We start from the raw sequence: 10,874 nt of genomic DNA, 5'->3' as shown, positions 1-10,874 counted from the left end.
ACCTACGCTCCCAGAGGGAATCTGATTTCTAGTCAGACGCCTTAACCACTCGGCCACGACTGCCGGTCGCAGAGGTGTGTCTCTACAAGTGCATCTGCTCCTTTACAAGCAATCTGATGGCAGAACGCGACATGGCCTCACTCGTTTCTGTAGTGCTTTCGTTGCCAGCACGTTAGCTGTTTAGACAGTGTATTGGTTTTCGCCTGGACGGGGGCTTGAACCCGGGACCCTTTGGTTGAAGGTCTAGCGCTCTACCGACTGAGCCGTCCGGTCCCTCGGCCGAGCGTTCTAGTACATGCTGCATGGTGTGCGAGTGATTCGCGTGTCGTAATTATTGGCTTATGGCTACAATGGCGACTTCACCGACTTCCCACTGACGCACCGCTGACGCTAGTTTTCTGTCGTCTTAAACGACGGACATACTTGCAAGCAGCTGCGAGATCTTAAGAAAAGAAACGCTGCCCCACTGCTTTTGCCGCACTCGAATGAATGGAACTGCGATTCTTAAAAAGAAATGAATGCCCGCTCTGTCCAACACTTTAGAGCACATCTGTGTACTCTCGAACACGGCGACGGCGCGACAAAAGGACGGGGGCGCGTTCGTGGGCCTGCGACTGATTTCTGCAGTACTAGCGTCCGTGCGAGGTGAACCGATAGCCACAACAGACTGCGGCCGTCGCGAAACAGTATTCTTAAACATAAATTTCCGTCTTGTTGAGAATGGTGTCACTGGTTTGGATCCGCATTCACCCACGCATGTCACATGTGTGCGAAAATTTCTGCTCGTTTTTATGCAAAATCGCACGCAGCCTGTAGGATTCGAACCTACGCTCCCAGAGGGGATGTGATTTCGAGTCCGACGCCTTAACCACTCGGCCACGACTGCCAGTATCGCAAGACCCTCCCGATACATGCAACTGCTACCGTTTAAAGCACTGCAGTGCCAGGAAACGGCGTAGCTGCATTCTTTTTCGTAGTGCTTACACCGCTACTAGACGTGCGGCTACCAAAGTATTAAAATTTCCGCCCGAACAGGGACTTGAACCCTGGACCCTTAGGTTAAAAGCCTAATGCTCTACCGACTGAGCTATCCGGGCTCACATTACATGAGCACCCCTCCCACTACGCATACTGACACATTGCCTCATGTCCTTTACTGTTGGGTAACCGTTGCGTGGAGCTGTTACCATTTAAACGTCGTCTGACTGCTGTCTATAAACTCATTACGCTAGGCTCGTAACAGACTATCGAAGAAAGCTGACACACGATGTGAAGTCAAATTGCAGCAGTTTGTACGTCTCATATGTTACAGCAGAGGAGCTACGTGTTTTGTCGACACTCACTGGACAATTGTAAAATTCACAAGCTTCTCGAATGCAGTGTTTCCCACGTATTCGCTCATTTCACGGTTCCGTTGGAGATGTTCTTCACCTCTTGACACAAAAAAGAAACGCAGTCGGTATGACTCGAACCTACGCTCCCAGAGGGAATCTGATTTCTAGTCAGACGCCTTAACCACTCGGCCACGACTGCCGGTCGCAGAGGTGTGTCTCTACAAGTGCATCTGCTCCTTTACAAGCAATCTGATGGCAGAACGCGACATGGCCTCACTCGTTTCTGTAGTGCTTTCGTTGCCAGCACGTTAGCTGTTTAGACAGTGTATTGGTTTTCGCCTGGACGGGGGCTTGAACCCGGGACCCTTTGGTTGAAGGTCTAGCGCTCTACCGACTGAGCCGTCCGGTCCCTCGGCCGAGCGTTCTAGTACATGCTGCATGGTGTGCGAGTGATTCGCGTGTCGTAATTATTGGCTTATGGCTACAATGGCGACTTCACCGACTTCCCACTGACGCACCGCTGACGCTAGTTTTCTGTCGTCTTAAACGACGGACATACTTGCAAGCAGCTGCGAGATCTTAAGAAAAGAAACGCTGCCCCACTGCTTTTGCCGCACTCGAATGAATGGAACTGCGATTCTTAAAAAGAAATGAATGCCCGCTCTGTCCAACACTTTAGAGCACATCTGTGTACTCTCGAACACGGCGACGGCGCGACAAAAGGACGGGGGCGCGTTCGTGGGCCTGCGACTGATTTCTGCAGTACTAGCGTCCGTGCGAGGTGAACCGATAGCCACAACAGACTGCGGCCGTCGCGAAACAGTATTCTTAAACATAAATTTCCGTCTTGTTGAGAATGGTGTCACTGGTTTGGATCCGCATTCACCCACGCATGTCACATGTGTGCGAAAATTTCTGCTCGTTTTTATGCAAAATCGCACGCAGCCTGTAGGATTCGAACCTACGCTCCCAGAGGGGATGTGATTTCGAGTCCGACGCCTTAACCACTCGGCCACGACTGCCAGTATCGCAAGACCCTCCCGATACATGCAACTGCTACCGTTTAAAGCACTGCAGTGCCAGGAAACGGCGTAGCTGCATTCTTTTCCGTAGTGCTTACACCGCTACTAGACGTGCGGCTACCAAAGTATTAAAATTTCCGCCCGAACAGGGACTTGAACCCTGGACCCTTAGGTTAAAAGCCTAATGCTCTACCGACTGAGCTATCCGGGCTCACATTACATGAGCACCCCTCCCACTACGCATACTGACACATTGCCTCATGTCCTTTACTGTTGGGTAACCGTTGCGTGGAGCTGTTACCATTTAAACGTCGTCTGACTGCTGTCTATAAACTCATTACGCTAGGCTCGTAACAGACTATCGAAGAAAGCTGACACACGATGTGAAGTCAAATTGCAGCAGTTTGTACGTCTCATATGTTACAGCAGAGGAGCTACGTGTTTTGTCGACACTCACTGGACAATTGTAAAATTCACAAGCTTCTCGAATGCAGTGTTTCCCACGTATTCGCTCATTTCACGGTTCCGTTGGAGATGTTCTTCACCTCTTGACACAAAAAAGAAACGCAGTCGGTATGACTCGAACCTACGCTCCCAGAGGGAATCTGATTTCTAGTCAGACGCCTTAACCACTCGGCCACGACTGCCGGTCGCAGAGGTGTGTCTCTACAAGTGCATCTGCTCCTTTACAAGCAATCTGATGGCAGAACGCGACATGGCCTCACTCGTTTCTGTAGTGCTTTCGTTGCCAGCACGTTAGCTGTTTAGACAGTGTATTGGTTTTCGCCTGGACGGGGGCTTGAACCCGGGACCCTTTGGTTGAAGGTCTAGCGCTCTACCGACTGAGCCGTCCGGTCCCTCGGCCGAGCGTTCTAGTACATGCTGCATGGTGTGCGAGTGATTCGCGTGTCGTAATTATTGGCTTATGGCTACAATGGCGACTTCACCGACTTCCCACTGACGCACCGCTGACGCTAGTTTTCTGTCGTCTTAAACGACGGACATACTTGCAAGCAGCTGCGAGATCTTAAGAAAAGAAACGCTGCCCCACTGCTTTTGCCGCACTCGAATGAATGGAACTGCGATTCTTAAAAAGAAATGAATGCCCGCTCTGTCCAACACTTTAGAGCACATCTGTGTACTCTCGAACACGGCGACGGCGCGACAAAAGGACGGGGGCGCGTTCGTGGGCCTGCGACTGATTTCTGCAGTACTAGCGTCCGTGCGAGGTGAACCGATAGCCACAACAGACTGCGGCCGTCGCGAAACAGTATTCTTAAACATAAATTTCCGTCTTGTTGAGAATGGTGTCACTGGTTTGGATCCGCATTCACCCACGCATGTCACATGTGTGCGAAAATTTCTGCTCGTTTTTATGCAAAATCGCACGCAGCCTGTAGGATTCGAACCTACGCTCCCAGAGGGGATGTGATTTCGAGTCCGACGCCTTAACCACTCGGCCACGACTGCCAGTATCGCAAGACCCTCCCGATACATGCAACTGCTACCGTTTAAAGCACTGCAGTGCCAGGAAACGGCGTAGCTGCATTCTTTTTCGTAGTGCTTACACCGCTACTAGACGTGCGGCTACCAAAGTATTAAAATTTCCGCCCGAACAGGGACTTGAACCCTGGACCCTTAGGTTAAAAGCCTAATGCTCTACCGACTGAGCTATCCGGGCTCACATTACATGAGCACCCCTCCCACTACGCATACTGACACATTGCCTCATGTCCTTTACTGTTGGGTAACCGTTGCGTGGAGCTGTTACCATTTAAACGTCGTCTGACTGCTGTCTATAAACTCATTACGCTAGGCTCGTAACAGACTATCGAAGAAAGCTGACACACGATGTGAAGTCAAATTGCAGCAGTTTGTACGTCTCATATGTTACAGCAGAGGAGCTACGTGTTTTGTCGACACTCACTGGACAATTGTAAAATTCACAAGCTTCTCGAATGCAGTGTTTCCCACGTATTCGCTCATTTCACGGTTCCGTTGGAGATGTTCTTCACCTCTTGACACAAAAAAGAAACGCAGTCGGTATGACTCGAACCTACGCTCCCAGAGGGAATCTGATTTCTAGTCAGACGCCTTAACCACTCGGCCACGACTGCCGGTCGCAGAGGTGTGTCTCTACAAGTGCATCTGCTCCTTTACAAGCAATCTGATGGCAGAACGCGACATGGCCTCACTCGTTTCTGTAGTGCTTTCGTTGCCAGCACGTTAGCTGTTTAGACAGTGTATTGGTTTTCGCCTGGACGGGGGCTTGAACCCGGGACCCTTTGGTTGAAGGTCTAGCGCTCTACCGACTGAGCCGTCCGGTCCCTCGGCCGAGCGTTCTAGTACATGCTGCATGGTGTGCGAGTGATTCGCGTGTCGTAATTATTGGCTTATGGCTACAATGGCGACTTCACCGACTTCCCACTGACGCACCGCTGACGCTAGTTTTCTGTCGTCTTAAACGACGGACATACTTGCAAGCAGCTGCGAGATCTTAAGAAAAGAAACGCTGCCCCACTGCTTTTGCCGCACTCGAATGAATGGAACTGCGATTCTTAAAAGAAATGAATGCCCGCTCTGTCCAACACTTTAGAGCACATCTGTGTACTCTCGAACACGGCGACGGCGCGACAAAAGGACGGGGGCGCGTTCGTGGGCCTGCGACTGATTTCTGCAGTACTAGCGTCCGTGCGAGGTGAACCGATAGCCACAACAGACTGCGGCCGTCGCGAAACAGTATTCTTAAACATAAATTTCCGTCTTGTTGAGAATGGTGTCACTGGTTTGGATCCGCATTCACCCACGCATGTCACATGTGTGCGAAAATTTCTGCTCGTTTTTATGCAAAATCGCACGCAGCCTGTAGGATTCGAACCTACGCTCCCAGAGGGGATGTGATTTCGAGTCCGACGCCTTAACCACTCGGCCACGACTGCCAGTATCGCAAGACCCTCCCGATACATGCAACTGCTACCGTTTAAAGCACTGCAGTGCCAGGAAACGGCGTAGCTGCATTCTTTTTCGTAGTGCTTACACCGCTACTAGACGTGCGGCTACCAAAGTATTAAAATTTCCGCCCGAACAGGGACTTGAACCCTGGACCCTTAGGTTAAAAGCCTAATGCTCTACCGACTGAGCTATCCGGGCTCACATTACATGAGCACCCCTCCCACTACGCATACTGACACATTGCCTCATGTCCTTTACTGTTGGGTAACCGTTGCGTGGAGCTGTTACCATTTAAACGTCGTCTGACTGCTGTCTATAAACTCATTACGCTAGGCTCGTAACAGACTATCGAAGAAAGCTGACACACGATGTGAAGTCAAATTGCAGCAGTTTGTACGTCTCATATGTTACAGCAGAGGAGCTACGTGTTTTGTCGACACTCACTGGACAATTGTAAAATTCACAAGCTTCTCGAATGCAGTGTTTCCCACGTATTCGCTCATTTCACGGTTCCGTTGGAGATGTTCTTCACCTCTTGACACAAAAAAGAAACGCAGTCGGTATGACTCGAACCTACGCTCCCAGAGGGAATCTGATTTCTAGTCAGACGCCTTAACCACTCGGCCACGACTGCCGGTCGCAGAGGTGTGTCTCTACAAGTGCATCTGCTCCTTTACAAGCAATCTGATGGCAGAACGCGACATGGCCTCACTCGTTTCTGTAGTGCTTTCGTTGCCAGCACGTTAGCTGTTTAGACAGTGTATTGGTTTTCGCCTGGACGGGGGCTTGAACCCGGGACCCTTTGGTTGAAGGTCTAGCGCTCTACCGACTGAGCCGTCCGGTCCCTCGGCGAGCGTTCTAGTACATGCTGCATGGTGTGCGAGTGATTCGCGTGTCGTAATTATTGGCTTATGGCTACAATGGCGACTTCACCGACTTCCCACTGACGCACCGCTGACGCTAGTTTTCTGTCGTCTTAAACGACGGACATACTTGCAAGCAGCTGCGAGATCTTAAGAAAAGAAACGCTGCCCCACTGCTTTTGCCGCACTCGAATGAATGGAACTGCGATTCTTAAAAAGAAATGAATGCCCGCTCTGTCCAACACTTTAGAGCACATCTGTGTACTCTCGAACACGGCGACGGCGCGACAAAAGGACGGGGGCGCGTTCGTGGGCCTGCGACTGATTTCTGCAGTACTAGCGTCCGTGCGAGGTGAACCGATAGCCACAACAGACTGCGGCCGTCGCGAAACAGTATTCTTAAACATAAATTTCCGTCTTGTTGAGAATGGTGTCACTGGTTTGGATCCGCATTCACCCACGCATGTCACATGTGTGCGAAAATTTCTGCTCGTTTTTATGCAAAATCGCACGCAGCCTGTAGGATTCGAACCTACGCTCCCAGAGGGGATGTGATTTCGAGTCCGACGCCTTAACCACTCGGCCACGACTGCCAGTATCGCAAGACCCTCCCGATACATGCAACTGCTACCGTTTAAAGCACTGCAGTGCCAGGAAACGGCGTAGCTGCATTCTTTTTCGTAGTGCTTACACCGCTACTAGACGTGCGGCTACCAAAGTATTAAAATTTCCGCCCGAACAGGGACTTGAACCCTGGACCCTTAGGTTAAAAGCCTAATGCTCTACCGACTGAGCTATCCGGGCTCACATTACATGAGCACCCCTCCCACTACGCATACTGACACATTGCCTCATGTCCTTTACTGTTGGGTAACCGTTGCGTGGAGCTGTTACCATTTAAACGTCGTCTGACTGCTGTCTATAAACTCATTACGCTAGGCTCGTAACAGACTATCGAAGAAAGCTGACACACGATGTGAAGTCAAATTGCAGCAGTTTGTACGTCTCATATGTTACAGCAGAGGAGCTACGTGTTTTGTCGACACTCACTGGACAATTGTAAAATTCACAAGCTTCTCGAATGCAGTGTTTCCCACGTATTCGCTCATTTCACGGTTCCGTTGGAGATGTTCTTCACCTCTTGACACAAAAAAGAAACGCAGTCGGTATGACTCGAACCTACGCTCCCAGAGGGAATCTGATTTCTAGTCAGACGCCTTAACCACTCGGCCACGACTGCCGGTCGCAGAGGTGTGTCTCTACAAGTGCATCTGCTCCTTTACAAGCAATCTGATGGCAGAACGCGACATGGCCTCACTCGTTTCTGTAGTGCTTTCGTTGCCAGCACGTTAGCTGTTTAGACAGTGTATTGGTTTTCGCCTGGACGGGGGCTTGAACCCGGGACCCTTTGGTTGAAGGTCTAGCGCTCTACCGACTGAGCCGTCCGGTCCCTCGGCCGAGCGTTCTAGTACATGCTGCATGGTGTGCGAGTGATTCGCGTGTCGTAATTATTGGCTTATGGCTACAATGGCGACTTCACCGACTTCCCACTGACGCACCGCTGACGCTAGTTTTCTGTCGTCTTAAACGACGGACATACTTGCAAGCAGCTGCGAGATCTTAAGAAAAGAAACGCTGCCCCACTGCTTTTGCCGCACTCGAATGAATGGAACTGCGATTCTTAAAAAGAAATGAATGCCCGCTCTGTCCAACACTTTAGAGCACATCTGTGTACTCTCGAACACGGCGACGGCGCGACAAAAGGACGGGGGCGCGTTCGTGGGCCTGCGACTGATTTCTGCAGTACTAGCGTCCGTGCGAGGTGAACCGATAGCCACAACAGACTGCGGCCGTCGCGAAACAGTATTCTTAAACATAAATTTCCGTCTTGTTGAGAATGGTGTCACTGGTTTGGATCCGCATTCACCCACGCATGTCACATGTGTGCGAAAATTTCTGCTCGTTTTTATGCAAAATCGCACGCAGCCTGTAGGATTCGAACCTACGCTCCCAGAGGGGATGTGATTTCGAGTCCGACGCCTTAACCACTCGGCCACGACTGCCAGTATCGCAAGACCCTCCCGATACATGCAACTGCTACCGTTTAAAGCACTGCAGTGCCAGGAAACGGCGTAGCTGCATTCTTTTTCGTAGTGCTTACACCGCTACTAGACGTGCGGCTACCAAAGTATTAAAATTTCCGCCCGAACAGGGACTTGAACCCTGGACCCTTAGGTTAAAAGCCTAATGCTCTACCGACTGAGCTATCCGGGCTCACATTACATGAGCACCCCTCCCACTACGCATACTGACACATTGCCTCATGTCCTTTACTGTTGGGTAACCGTTGCGTGGAGCTGTTACCATTTAAACGTCGTCTGACTGCTGTCTATAAACTCATTACGCTAGGCTCGTAACAGACTATCGAAGAAAGCTGACACACGATGTGAAGTCAAATTGCAGCAGTTTGTACGTCTCATATGTTACAGCAGAGGAGCTACGTGTTTTGTCGACACTCACTGGACAATTGTAAAATTCACAAGCTTCTCGAATGCAGTGTTTCCCACGTATTCGCTCATTTCACGGTTCCGTTGGAGATGTTCTTCACCTCTTGACACAAAAAAGAAACGCAGTCGGTATGACTCGAACCTACGCTCCCAGAGGGAATCTGATTTCTAGTCAGACGCCTTAACCACTCGGCCACGACTGCCGGTCGCAGAGGTGTGTCTCTACAAGTGCATCTGCTCCTTTACAAGCAATCTGATGGCAGAACGCGACATGGCCTCACTCGTTTCTGTAGTGCTTTCGTTGCCAGCACGTTAGCTGTTTAGACAGTGTATTGGTTTTCGCCTGGACGGGGGCTTGAACCCGGGACCCTTTGGTTGAAGGTCTAGCGCTCTACCGACTGAGCCGTCCGGTCCCTCGGCCGAGCGTTCTAGTACATGCTGCATGGTGTGCGAGTGATTCGCGTGTCGTAATTATTGGCTTATGGCTACAATGGCGACTTCACCGACTTCCCACTGACGCACCGCTGACGCTAGTTTTCTGTCGTCTTAAACGACGGACATACTTGCAAGCAGCTGCGAGATCTTAAGAAAAGAAACGCTGCCCCACTGCTTTTGCCGCACTCGAATGAATGGAACTGCGATTCTTAAAAAGAAATGAATGCCCGCTCTGTCCAACACTTTAGAGCACATCTGTGTACTCTCGAACACGGCGACGGCGCGACAAAAGGACGGGGGCGCGTTCGTGGGCCTGCGACTGATTTCTGCAGTACTAGCGTCCGTGCGAGGTGAACCGATAGCCACAACAGACTGCGGCCGTCGCGAAACAGTATTCTTAAACATAAATTTCCGTCTTGTTGAGAATGGTGTCACTGGTTTGGATCCGCATTCACCCACGCATGTCACATGTGTGCGAAAATTTCTGCTCGTTTTTATGCAAAATCGCACGCAGCCTGTAGGATTCGAACCTACGCTCCCAGAGGGGATGTGATTTCGAGTCCGACGCCTTAACCACTCGGCCACGACTGCCAGTATCGCAAGACCCTCCCGATACATGCAACTGCTACCGTTTAAAGCACTGCAGTGCCAGGAAACGGCGTAGCTGCATTCTTTTTCGTAGTGCTTACACCGCTACTAGACGTGCGGCTACCAAAGTATTAAAATTTCCGCCCGAACAGGGACTTGAACCCTGGACCCTTAGGTTAAAAGCCTAATGCTCTACCGACTGAGCTATCCGGGCTCACATTACATGAGCACCCCTCCCACTACGCATACTGACACATTGCCTCATGTCCTTTACTGTTGGGTAACCGTTGCGTGGAGCTGTTACCATTTAAACGTCGTCTGACTGCTGTCTATAAACTCATTACGCTAGGCTCGTAACAGACTATCGAAGAAAGCTGACACACGATGTGAAGTCAAATTGCAGCAGTTTGTACGTCTCATATGTTACAGCAGAGGAGCTACGTGTTTTGTCGACACTCACTGGACAATTGTAAAATTCACAAGCTTCTCGAATGCAGTGTTTCCCACGTATTCGCTCATTTCACGGTTCCGTTGGAGATGTTCTTCACCTCTTGACACAAAAAAGAAACGCAGTCGGTATGACTCGAACCTACGCTCCCAGAGGGAATCTGATTTCTAGTCAGACGCCTTAACCACTCGGCCACGACTGCCGGTCGCAGAGGTGTGTCTCTACAAGTGCATCTGCTCCTTTACAAGCAATCTGATGGCAGAACGCGACATGGCCTCACTCGTTTCTGTAGTGCTTTCGTTGCCAGCACGTTAGCTGTTTAGACAGTGTATTGGTTTTCGCCTGGACGGGGGCTTGAACCCGGGACCCTTTGGTTGAAGGTCTAGCGCTCTACCGACTGAGCCGTCCGGTCCCTCGGCCGAGCGTTCTAGTACATGCTGCATGGTGTGCGAGTGATTCGCGTGTCGTAATTATTGGCTTATGGCTACAATGGCGACTTCACCGACTTCCCACTGACGCACCGCTGACGCTAGTTTTCTGTCGTCTTAAACGACGGACATACTTGCAAGCAGCTGCGAGATCTTAAGAAAAGAAACGCTGCCCCACTGCTTTTGCCGCACTCGAATGAATGGAACTGCGATTCTTAAAAAGAAATGAATGCCCGCTCTGTCCAACACTTTAGAGCACATCTGTGTACTCTCGAACACGGCGACGGCGCGACAAAA

General features: G+C 50.7%; 21 non-coding genes across 21 annotated transcripts; all 21 read right to left on the bottom strand.

The window, feature by feature from the left end:
* Positions 1 to 804: 804 nt before the first annotated feature.
* Trnas-cga (transfer RNA serine (anticodon CGA)) lies at positions 805 to 886 on the bottom strand. Its single transcript has one exon. It is a non-coding gene; the product is annotated as a tRNA-Ser (tRNA).
* Positions 887 to 1,024: 138 nt separating this feature from the next.
* Trnak-uuu (transfer RNA lysine (anticodon UUU)) lies at positions 1,025 to 1,097 on the bottom strand. The gene has a single exon. It is a non-coding gene; the product is annotated as a tRNA-Lys (tRNA).
* A 354-nt stretch (positions 1,098 to 1,451) lies between these two features.
* Trnas-aga (transfer RNA serine (anticodon AGA)) lies at positions 1,452 to 1,533 on the bottom strand. The gene has a single exon. It is a non-coding gene; the product is annotated as a tRNA-Ser (tRNA).
* Positions 1,534 to 2,274: 741 nt separating this feature from the next.
* Positions 2,275 to 2,356, bottom strand: Trnas-cga (transfer RNA serine (anticodon CGA)). The gene has a single exon. It is a non-coding gene; the product is annotated as a tRNA-Ser (tRNA).
* A 138-nt stretch (positions 2,357 to 2,494) lies between these two features.
* On the bottom strand, positions 2,495 to 2,567 carry Trnak-uuu (transfer RNA lysine (anticodon UUU)). Its single transcript has one exon. It is a non-coding gene; the product is annotated as a tRNA-Lys (tRNA).
* Positions 2,568 to 2,921: 354 nt separating this feature from the next.
* On the bottom strand, positions 2,922 to 3,003 carry Trnas-aga (transfer RNA serine (anticodon AGA)). The gene has a single exon. It is a non-coding gene; the product is annotated as a tRNA-Ser (tRNA).
* Positions 3,004 to 3,744: 741 nt separating this feature from the next.
* Trnas-cga (transfer RNA serine (anticodon CGA)) lies at positions 3,745 to 3,826 on the bottom strand. Its single transcript has one exon. It is a non-coding gene; the product is annotated as a tRNA-Ser (tRNA).
* Positions 3,827 to 3,964: 138 nt separating this feature from the next.
* Trnak-uuu (transfer RNA lysine (anticodon UUU)) lies at positions 3,965 to 4,037 on the bottom strand. The gene has a single exon. It is a non-coding gene; the product is annotated as a tRNA-Lys (tRNA).
* A 354-nt stretch (positions 4,038 to 4,391) lies between these two features.
* On the bottom strand, positions 4,392 to 4,473 carry Trnas-aga (transfer RNA serine (anticodon AGA)). The gene has a single exon. It is a non-coding gene; the product is annotated as a tRNA-Ser (tRNA).
* Positions 4,474 to 5,213: 740 nt separating this feature from the next.
* On the bottom strand, positions 5,214 to 5,295 carry Trnas-cga (transfer RNA serine (anticodon CGA)). The gene has a single exon. It is a non-coding gene; the product is annotated as a tRNA-Ser (tRNA).
* A 138-nt stretch (positions 5,296 to 5,433) lies between these two features.
* On the bottom strand, positions 5,434 to 5,506 carry Trnak-uuu (transfer RNA lysine (anticodon UUU)). Its single transcript has one exon. It is a non-coding gene; the product is annotated as a tRNA-Lys (tRNA).
* Positions 5,507 to 5,860: 354 nt separating this feature from the next.
* On the bottom strand, positions 5,861 to 5,942 carry Trnas-aga (transfer RNA serine (anticodon AGA)). The gene has a single exon. It is a non-coding gene; the product is annotated as a tRNA-Ser (tRNA).
* Positions 5,943 to 6,682: 740 nt separating this feature from the next.
* Positions 6,683 to 6,764, bottom strand: Trnas-cga (transfer RNA serine (anticodon CGA)). The gene has a single exon. It is a non-coding gene; the product is annotated as a tRNA-Ser (tRNA).
* A 138-nt stretch (positions 6,765 to 6,902) lies between these two features.
* Positions 6,903 to 6,975, bottom strand: Trnak-uuu (transfer RNA lysine (anticodon UUU)). The gene has a single exon. It is a non-coding gene; the product is annotated as a tRNA-Lys (tRNA).
* Positions 6,976 to 7,329: 354 nt separating this feature from the next.
* On the bottom strand, positions 7,330 to 7,411 carry Trnas-aga (transfer RNA serine (anticodon AGA)). The gene has a single exon. It is a non-coding gene; the product is annotated as a tRNA-Ser (tRNA).
* Positions 7,412 to 8,152: 741 nt separating this feature from the next.
* Trnas-cga (transfer RNA serine (anticodon CGA)) lies at positions 8,153 to 8,234 on the bottom strand. Its single transcript has one exon. It is a non-coding gene; the product is annotated as a tRNA-Ser (tRNA).
* A 138-nt stretch (positions 8,235 to 8,372) lies between these two features.
* Positions 8,373 to 8,445, bottom strand: Trnak-uuu (transfer RNA lysine (anticodon UUU)). The gene has a single exon. It is a non-coding gene; the product is annotated as a tRNA-Lys (tRNA).
* A 354-nt stretch (positions 8,446 to 8,799) lies between these two features.
* Trnas-aga (transfer RNA serine (anticodon AGA)) lies at positions 8,800 to 8,881 on the bottom strand. Its single transcript has one exon. It is a non-coding gene; the product is annotated as a tRNA-Ser (tRNA).
* Positions 8,882 to 9,622: 741 nt separating this feature from the next.
* On the bottom strand, positions 9,623 to 9,704 carry Trnas-cga (transfer RNA serine (anticodon CGA)). Its single transcript has one exon. It is a non-coding gene; the product is annotated as a tRNA-Ser (tRNA).
* A 138-nt stretch (positions 9,705 to 9,842) lies between these two features.
* On the bottom strand, positions 9,843 to 9,915 carry Trnak-uuu (transfer RNA lysine (anticodon UUU)). Its single transcript has one exon. It is a non-coding gene; the product is annotated as a tRNA-Lys (tRNA).
* A 354-nt stretch (positions 9,916 to 10,269) lies between these two features.
* Trnas-aga (transfer RNA serine (anticodon AGA)) lies at positions 10,270 to 10,351 on the bottom strand. The gene has a single exon. It is a non-coding gene; the product is annotated as a tRNA-Ser (tRNA).
* Positions 10,352 to 10,874: the final 523 nt, after the last annotated feature.

Source organism: Schistocerca cancellata, unplaced genomic scaffold (genome assembly GCF_023864275.1).
Source record: "Schistocerca cancellata isolate TAMUIC-IGC-003103 unplaced genomic scaffold, iqSchCanc2.1 HiC_scaffold_596, whole genome shotgun sequence".
Taxonomy (NCBI): Eukaryota; Metazoa; Arthropoda; class Insecta; order Orthoptera; family Acrididae; genus Schistocerca; species Schistocerca cancellata.
This window is presented reverse-complemented; position numbering and strand designations above follow the sequence as displayed.